The sequence below is a fragment of the Phaethon aethereus genome (assembly GCF_964289735.1).
Source record: "Phaethon aethereus genome assembly, chromosome: 7".
Classification (NCBI taxonomy): domain Eukaryota; kingdom Metazoa; phylum Chordata; class Aves; order Phaethontiformes; family Phaethontidae; genus Phaethon; species Phaethon aethereus.
In genome coordinates this window covers 5,752,094-5,762,575 of record NC_138583.1, presented here as the reverse complement: position 1 = coordinate 5,762,575, position 10,482 = coordinate 5,752,094, and positions in this window count along the sequence as shown.

Below are 10,482 nucleotides of genomic sequence, written 5' to 3'. Positions count from 1 at the left end.
TTTCCATTTTAAAACTTGTATATTTTTGGTGAGCCGAAGATTAGTAAGAATTCCAGCTGTCCATACAGTCAGTAGTACTGTACGTTCTCTAGCTGTTCCATTCATGTATTTGCTATCTGAAACCCCTTGTCCGACACCACGATCCATCATTTACAGAAAAGATTAGTTTATCGGTTTCACTTACAGTGCCGATAGCTTTAGTTTCTATAATGCAAATTGAAAAAATCATTTATCATTCAGCGCTCCCCTGTGAATAACAGGTTTTCTACACAAAACTAGTAAGTTACAGAGCCTATCTCTGTACCTTTTAAAATGTTCAGATCATTAAAGTGGATCATTTTTACTTGGATCTTCCCCTATAAATGCCCATGTTTAACTTATGATTGGAAACTTTCAGATAAAAATGTTCCTTTGAATAACCAGCAGCTTCCCTCAAAGAAGTGAGAAACTGAAAGGTAGATCTAAAAGGACACCTCCAAACACAGCCCCTGGCAAGTCACTGCTCCCGTGACTGCACCAACAGACTTTCACTAAGTCCAGGTCTGCCTTTTTTGAAATGGCAATTTTAACAGAGAAAAATGTATTTTAACATAATAGTTAATGCTATTAACTGATAGGTGCTAAAACTCACAGTTACTACGTTATTAAGATTACTTACATGAGAAAAATATATCATCTATACAATAAACTTATCATTTGCGGTGCTCTTTCCTTGACTGTCACATAACTACTTTTTCAACGTGTACCCACCAGGCAGGTTAGCTGGCCACTTTTGTTTCCTGCTCTGGCACGTAGCAGGTTGTGATTTGAGAAGCTAGTATTTTCTGTTGCTGTACTGCGGTATAGAAAATGCAACTATTTACTGTTTTTACAACTGTGTGCTATTTATTGTAATATTTCAGAATATTTATCAGTCTTGTACACAGATTATGTTGTTTTGAGTAAGGTTATCATTTTGTAACAGTATTTGTCTCTTAAAATTTGCAAATCTGTGGGTCTCTTGCTTTCCTTTGCAGCCCACGCAACCACTTGCAATTTGCTCTTACCCCTTAATAAAGCCCTTCCAGGATGGCCAGATCAGGAGCTGGATCTAAAATTAAGGTAGCTGGCTAGGTCAGACCTGCACATGTTACTTGGTTTCCAACAGCTGCCACTATGCCCTGGGTGAAAATCTAGAAAATGGATTCAGTTCTGGGCTGGTGGTGGGGCGTGGTTGTCTTCTGATCCTTTTTCACAGTACGCCAGCAAAAACTGAAACTGTCGTGATCCAACAAGGGACACGTTTGACTTCCCAGAAGAAATGTCCCTCATCCCCTTCTCCACTGGGTCCAGTACCACCACTCCGCTCTGGAGGGAAGGAGTAGTGCAGGAGCCGGTTCTGTTTTGACTCCCCGAGTCCCTGTTGGAGTTATTGCAGCCATGCCCAATTAAATACAATTTTACTTGTGCAGTTTCTCTGCGCATACCAAATTGTAACATGCTATTGTGTTACAGGAAATAGAAAAAATTATTTCTATAAATATTTTATTCACAAGATCCAAAACACTTTTAAGAACTTACAAGTACTTGTGACTTTCTAGCTGTACCAGTTGTATTCAGATATATTTTTTTTTTAAGGACTTTCTAAGCTAACTTTTACATAGGAATAACTGCTGTTTAAAGTCCTTATTGTACCTATGACAGTGCTTCTCTGTACTGAGAACAGGAAATAACTGTAGTATCTTATGCAACATTTTATGTTAAGCATGGGTAAATGACGGCTTCTTTAATACTTAAAAATATTTGTAACATACAGCTGTTTGGGGTTTTTTAAAGACCTTTTTAATATCATTGCAGTGTTACGTTAAATTTGGATCCTGTTTATGTTGCTGCAGCCCCATTGACTGCAATGTGCTCTTTCATCAAGCTCATTAAGCTTTCCTGCAATTTTTGTATTTAACTGGATGGATATGGATACAGTTGACCAAAGTCTGTGCTGACTCAGACCGTTGCCACCCTTCCCTGATTAATAGGTTTTGCAAGGACAGATGGAGAGAGATTTGGAGTAAATGTTGTACTTCTGGTTAAACACAGAGGTTATATTTTTTGTAGCATAAGAAGTGATTCGGGGTCTGTAGAGAGACATAACACATTCACATCACGTTTCAGGCATGCAGGCAGGTCTATTTGCAACTACGTCAGGGCTTATGCTCTTGACAGCTTTTTTAATTTTTCTTATCTGATAGGTTGTTCAGTGAGAGATGTTATGGAAGCATGCTAACAAAACTGCATCTTCATGTTTTTGTATTTAAAATGTAAGGTCAGTCTTGCCCTTCCACTTCCCATGAAATTTCTCTCATGTTGAGATTAGCTCCTTTTATCGAGCAGTCATCAGCTTTGTAATCCATTTATATATACATTATTTTTCTCCTTTTTTTCCACAGAAATCCTATAGGTTTGGGTTAACAGGAAGAAATAACCATGCCCTCAGACATATGAAAAACTAAATTGCATGTCCACTTCCACGCCTTTTATACGTAACACCAATTACATTCAGGCAGTGTTGAACAAACTCTCTTTCAGGTTTATTGTGGTCGCCAAAATTCAGATCAGGGTCTTTGTGACATACCTTCCATAAAATGGTGGTTAACTTCTTGTGCGAAAGGTGTCAGCCCAACTGTGACCTGTGACGCTGTCTATGATCTGATCTTAAATGACACAATTGGAGATGAGGAGCAGTCCAATCACATTTGGAAATTCTGGTTTTCTTCTGCATTTCATCAGGTGTTGATTGACTCTGAGGAGGAAGCGTAGAGGGAAGATCTTTCCATAAAATTAAACTGTAGAGAAAGTTGCCATTAATTATTGTGGCACCGTGGTGCTGCACTGCAATGTCTGTCTTACAGATTGTTTCTAACCAGCAAGGATGTTTTGTCATGTCACACAGCTGTGGGTATATGTACGAATCCATCTCTTTCCACAGTTCCTCCGGAGACAATGATCTCTCCTTTGTTTTCTCTCTGCCTGTGGTGCTTTAAGGAAAAAAAACAGAGTGGAGGGAGAGAACTGGTCACCCTTTCTTTAATCTGTGTAGGCAAACGAGGTAGTGAGCACTGCTGTCACCACCACTCTGCTGCTCCTTCCCATGACCAAGTTGGAGAACGTGCAAAGCTGATGGGCTGCACAGCAGGAGTAAGTCGCAGGCAAAGCTGTGAAGGTACGGTTAGCTTTTGCGACAGCTTTCTCTGTACGCATGTTTTAGTTGCCAGGGTACTTCTTTATAATGACACTTTTTTTGGTACTTTGAACTTTAAGTTTGTAAGCTTTTTGATTTAGTCTGTGACACATTTATGTTCTACTTTAATCTTAAATGGAGCAGCCAGTGTTGGAAGTCCTGAGGATGTGGCTACTTAGTGGAACAGTACAGAAACTGGCTTTGTTGTCTTCTGGAATAGTCAGACACTCACAGGTTGTCTATGTGCTGCTCCGGTATGTTGCTGCAATATTATAATTGAATAAAGAGTTTTATACTTAAGGTTTTCTCAAAGACCAAGGATTTCTAATAGTAGTATCTAATCAGGCACCAGTATACATATGGATCACTTCAAGAGTGGTTGAAAATACATTTTTCTATTTACTGTATTAATTTCCTGTTGTTTCAGAGGAGTGAGCAAAACACTTTAATACTGTCATTTACATCCTTGACTAAATTATGAAGACTTAATTCTACATAATGCTGTGTTGTCTCCCTGAAGAGCACTGATTTGACTAGTGTTGATTAGTAGGTATTGCTTTCTACTCTGTACAGACAACATCAAATACTACAGCCACCTTTCTCACTCCATGGTCTCTCTATGGATCACCTGCTGTGGTTAGCTGTTGTCACAGTCAGCGCTAGATCCCATTGTAACCTGCTGCTTTGAATGCTTTAAACGCCTGTAACTACTTCAGAAGTTCTTCCTATTCCCCCCCTCCCCAATCTGCTGCAGTACTCGGCATTAGCAGTATAGCTGTCAGCCTGCTCGTGAATTCTCCACGCGCCCTGTCGCTCCCTTGTGTGTAAATCAGCCAACCTTCATCTCAGGAATATCATAAGAATTTATTCTCCTTGTGACTCTTCCAAAAATCAATTTCTTTCAGACATCTTTTATTCTATTTACGATAGTTCGGGGCGGGGGGGGGGGGGGGGGGTACTTCATGTTCTCTCATAGGGACCCTAAAATTTTGCAGTTGGATATTTTTTTCATTCCAAGAATGAGGGATAATACATTATCTGTCACAATCAGTGTTTTCTTACTTTTTAAATCCAATAATCAATTTTCCAGTTATTTTTCAGATTTCTTGATGTAATTGTTGCACTCTGTTCATATATCTACAAGTAGACAAACAAAAGAGGCTTTGCAAAACTAGAAGACTGCTCACCCCCGAGAAAGGAAAGTCATCCCTTCTCAGAGTACAAGATTTCTGCTTCTGTTGCTAGCATCTGCGTGGAATGCCCTCTTTTCTTTTGAGCTACTCTACCAGCTCTGCTCAAATCTTGACCTAAGACAGATGCTGCAGACCCTGCACATTTACAAGAGTATGAGTGTTTCTTTGCATCTTCCGGTTATGTCCCTCTGCAAAGATCAGTCATAGTCCTTGTGAGAAACCCAAGTATTGCGTGAAGTTAAATGCCCTAACTGACATAGGACTGCTTGGAAAAGAGGGGAAGAATGGGTAGTATTTTCTTTTTTTTCTTCCTCTGCAAGTGGAATTGATTGAGCTTGGGCAGAAAATAATTAAGGAATTAATGCCTTTTATTAAAGGGTATAGAGGTGTCAGCGTCACTGTTTTCCTCTTTCTGAGACAGAAATACTTTAGGATGCTTTTTTCAATCCAGTTTCCCAGTTCATCATCCCGACACTGTTTGCGGTGTTTAACCACATACTCGTAACTTCAGTTTTTAAAGATACAAGATGCTTCTCAATGTTGTATCCTTAATTCTCCCCACAACAGTATCTTTTTCTCTTTTCTTTTACTGGACCATTACATACGTATTTTTTCCACACATGCTTACATTAAAATGCTAGAATCTTCCAACAGCATACTTGCAGTGAATGCAAGGCTGGGGTGCTAAATATCTTAATGTGAAGGTGACTTGCTCCGTTTGGTGTGACTGATGAACAGTGCTGTTTCCAACACTTTACACACCTTTCCAGCTTTCCTCACAAAGTCAGAGGATGCAGGTGTAGACCTCAAAAAAATAGATCTGTAAGAAGGGGGATAGATTTGGCAGATAACCTACAGAGAGTTACCAGTTACAGCAGATGAACGGTGTTCCAAAGAAGTGCTGTTGCAGTGGAGCAAGGGAACTGCTAGTTTGATGTTCAGTATTGCAGTTGTTGCCACAGAACATTTTAATACTGTTGTGGAAAGTTTTGTGAGCTGATCAATATTTTACATGTATATCTGTATTTTTATTATAATATTGTAATGGAAAAGGGTCTAGGGTTTGGGAGTTGTCTTAAAGTAAGAATGAAGGCCCTGATTCTCATTTATACTACTGTCCTGCGCATCACATTAAAAGGATAAAGGGTCCTTAACTAGATGTTGGTTTAGCTTGCATCCTTCGGAGTACCCCGTTACACTGATGATGGTATGGTCATAAGGTCAGCAGCATAAATCAAAACCGTTATCAAATGACTGAGTTGTGCAATCATCTGAAATCAGTTTAATGATATCCCTATTGTGCACATACTGGCCAGTAACATCCAGATTGTTCTTAGTTTAGAAATACAGGTTGAAAAAAAAAAAACTGGCTTGGTTTTTATCAGGTTTTAAGTATTCCCTTACATTGGCTGTCCTCTTCCCAACATTGTCTACAAAGAATGTGGTAAAAGATTTGTACCCCTAGAGAATGGCCTGGCCAGAAATCTTACAGAATTGCCAATAATACTATTTCTAAGCTTTGGTAGTTTTTCTTAAAATACTTGCTTCTCTATCGTAACTTGATCCCTTTTACTTAATTATCTAAAATGAGGTTGTGACAATCTACTGAACTCTGTTCTTTTCTCACTTGAGACCCAACAGGGTGTGCAGTATTGTGTGATGATGTCACACTGGGGTGAGTTTTGAGACACAAAGCTAAAAGCCAACGCTTTCTGACTGCCCTAACTGTGGTGATACTTGACAGTGAAACCGCTGGCACCGCCCTGCGTGCTTGAGTCATGCAGAGCTTCCCTTGCTGCCAGTGGAAGCTTTATGTAAGCCTCGAGCCCCGCTACACTGCAGTTATGACATGCGACACAATGCAAACTTCTCTTTCAAAAAAAGTTTGAAAAGAAAAAGTTATTTTCTTTCTTAAATGTCTAAGCTGCAGTGATACTGGAGAGCCTAACGGGAACAGATTTCGTACTAACTTTGTGGATGCCAATCTGATCTAATGCGACTCAAAAGGCAGTGTCTGAACTTCATGAATCGCTCGTCCTCAAAATGAGAAAATAACTGTAGGCAAGAAAAACAAATGTGATCTCCCAATGCCACTAAAAGAAAGCCAGTTCTAACCAGTACAAACATTCAGACATTTCAGTCTTTAACAATTAATTATTCTATGATTATTTGTTCAGTTTGGAAGAGACAGCTCTTCTTAATGTGACAATATCCTACCAGGTCACAAATACTGTTCGGGATTTGCTGTTGTAAAAAAGAACATTATTATGTAAGGACAAACTGTACTGAAATGCTATGGCTAATGAATTTTTATCTGCTTTGCAAAATTAGAAGATTAACAGTATGCCAAAGCAAAAAAGAAAGGCAGCATTTTCCTCCTCTCCTCTTCTCTGTCTTTTCTCTCTTTTTCTTTCTTTCTTTGGGATGCATTTGATATTTATTTTTCAACTTTGAATTTGGGGTTTTGGGTTATTTCCAGTTACCAACCTACTGTATTTAGATCTGGAACGTAAAATTAACTTTTTTAAACAAAAGATGATGTACAGGGAGAAAAAAATCAGAAAGAAAAAGCACTTCATTATGTCACAGTATTTACAGGAGAAAGTATAAAAATTACTTCTTTTCTCAAAAAAAAACACATTTGGGGCCTGATTCTTTCCTAGCATAACTGAGCATAGCTCCATGAGGCTGGTGGAGCTGTGAAGGGTTATGCTAGCTGAGAAACTGAACCTTAAAATCTTCTTTGCAGACAAGGGAACCCTTACCAGCAGTACTTGAAGACTTGTGAGTTGTGACTGCATGTTACTTGAAAGATCTAATTAAGCTATGTTTTTTGGTGCAAGCAGTTGTTGTACATGATTTCATGTTTATGTAGCAAGATGCATTGAAATGTTGATACTAGTATTGAAACATACATGTAAAAATTGTTGTTGTGGAAATTGTCTGTTCTGTTCTATTTTTCTTGTGTGTCTCATCTGTTTAGAACGTAAACTTCTTTTTTTTTATTGTCCTAACTGAATAAGGCTAAATGAATACTGTAATTGAAAATATATTTTAAATCTTGTCATGAGTTTTTAAAAAGACTATTACAAATTGTATCATTCCTGATTACACAGAACTTTGTGGGTGGTTTTAAATAAATTTTATACTTCTATTTTGCACTTAGTCGTCTAATTTTTCTTTCCTGCATTTTTTATGCATTTCTTCTTGTCAAATGCTTTGAGAAATAAAAGATGTTTTCCTAATACAAACAAAAACAAAGTCATGCTGAAGTACATAAAGACTAAAAATTTAGGCCAGCAGAGCCTGTACCATCCAACTTGCAGCAAAGTTAATGCCCTGCTTCATAATACAGCATGTAATGCTGCATATATGCCCCATTTTAAAACCGTTACATGGCTTGAAATTTTAGACAAGCAATTTAAAAATTACAATTCTAAAGCTAGAAATAGTCTAGTCTTGCAGCGTATCTGAGGGTGCTGAGAACCTCATCAAAGATATTCTGAAAATAGCAAGGAAACTATTTTTGTTAACTAACAAAAATACTAGTCTTTTGATTCTGTATGTTGTAAAACATCTTTTTAAGGAAGCAGTAATAAAATAATTACTAATAAAAGTATTTAAATTTTATGAGCCATTTTCCCCTGCAGAAATTTTGCTCTTATCACTAATAACCGTTGTTGCATGTAGAAATATATTTATGAATTAACTCAGCCCTGTAGGACTGCAGTAGGTTCACCCAAGTCAGCGGGGTTTCTGCATTGGAAAGGGATGGGCATAAACCATCCTGCTCTCTGGTCCCTGTCATCAGTCTGCCTTCGCTTCCTGCAGGACTGACCTGGCCCAGGCAGAGCCGTGCAGCAAGAGAAGCAGCCAGAAAATTCTGAACATCATCTTCTGACTAGAAAGGACAAAATGGTTTCTGAACACATCTACACTGCATCTCTTTTTCCTACCAGCCCCAGCTGGCAGAGCAGGGTTTATAGGAATAATCTACTGTGGCTTTTAATTCTCATCCAGTGGAAACAGTCCAGGTTTTATTTGATTCAAATCAGAGGGTAATTTTGGTTTTTTTCCCTCAAGACAAAACAGACCTCAGCACTAGTCCACTTTACTATGTGACATTTTGGTGCAGAACAACAATACTAGACAGAATCCCTGTTGTCTAAATGTGAAGAAAAGGAGGAATACAACTCTGAATGTTCACATTTGCTGCTTTTCTTCCTCCAGTGAGTGCAGTCACAAAAGCTGCTGTTACAATAATCTTCCTGACAACTGGAATCTCCTAGTGGGCAGAAAAATGCTGTTCTCAGGCTTTGATAATTCCCTGGTAATAAACTGCATTATATGATCTGGTGCATCTAGTTCCTGGGAGCCGAGTGCAGTAATCCAACAGGAAGGCCTTTACCCTCCTATGTAATTTGCTGCTTGTTTTAGAGGATAATCATTACCGTGTTTTTGTAGCAACAGCTCCCAGCTTGCCCCAGGCCTTCTCTAAAGCATACTGTCTGAGCTTTCCGCAGAGCTACGCATTCCACGGTTTGATGTTGCAGCACAGGTGTCTAAGAAAAGGATGTAGATTTTTAATGGCACTTAGAGACTTGGGAGCGGACCCAAGAACATCATTATCGAGGGAAAGGCATTGATGAGAAGCAACATTTTCCAGCCCCTTTTCAGGTACTGCCAGCCAACTGCATATTGCCTCCCCCGGCATTTCCACTGCTTACCGTGTTCGCAGCAAGAGCTACATTTCTTCATACATGATTACATATAGAGATTTTAAGACACAGCTTCACCTGTAGCTTGTGGGAAAAACACCAAACGAAATTTACCTGCCCTGACATCGCAAGGTTGCCAAACATGAGTTTATCTTGTAGAGCTCAACACCTAGAGGTGGCTTCAATTGCTTTCTTGTTTTTTGGACTTCTTATATAAATTGTATAGGTAATAGAATATTGATGTAGTACAGTTGGTTGCTTTTATATGAAGCTTATGAAGCCATAGCCTTAAATTAGGATACTTACTAAAACAATATTAATTCTTAACATTTTAAACTGCAAGATAAACTGTTTTGCTAATGTTAGCTACAGTTACACATCTCTGCAGTATTCTAACACCTGCTAAAGATCATAGAACGGCAGGGTTTGACTGCTGTTGGATAATGCTAATGCTGATTACTATTGTCATATATTATTATAGAATATTAGTTTACATCTTCAAAAAGGGTATTCATTGAAATACAGGACTTCCTGTGAATTTTCTACATAAGAACAAGCATCATATTCAAATGTAATTTAAGCACAAGATAGTGCTTCAATTAGTAGTGTTTAGGTTCAAGAAATGTCCTAGATAGTCTAAAATAAAACAATTACCACCAATATCTATCTGTGTTCTCAATCTAAGGCACACTGGAAAAATATTTAAAATGTGGAAATTTAAACCCAGCTATTTCAATAACCATTGGATGGAGCACCGTTCCTAAGATGGGCCTCTTAATTCCCTGTCCAGTCTGCTTACTTCTGGATACTCTTGCTTTTATGATATACACCAATTATACAAAATTCTTAGCAGATGAATTCTTGAAAATATCTTTTTACACAAGGCCAAAAATTACTTAAAATCCCCACTGTCTCACGTGTACATCTCCATTCATTCATAACATAACTGGGTAACACTTTGCTGTTTGATCCTGAAGTAGTCCTGAACTGCTGCTGGAAACATTATGACTTAGCCTTATTTTTCAGCTCAGAACGGTAAAACTTTTGCCTCCTGTGGCGTAACAAGTCAGCAGTTCAGTTTCTTGTGACCACTTTGTTTTACACATAGACTTCTGGTTTTGCATCGTGGTGACTGACTCCCTTCACTTGAGGAACTCCTCAGGGAAATGAAGTACTAATCCTGCGCTTCATCAAGCAAGCCCATCTATAATAGACCCCAGCTCGCTACCACAATAGCGGAAAGCCTTGTAAGGATTCATCTGGGTTACAGCTGCTACAAATCTGAAGGGTGAGATTTGTTGGGCTGTTGCAAATTACCGTGTTCTACGAGGGTAAGAAGCTATAGGTGGCTCAGGTG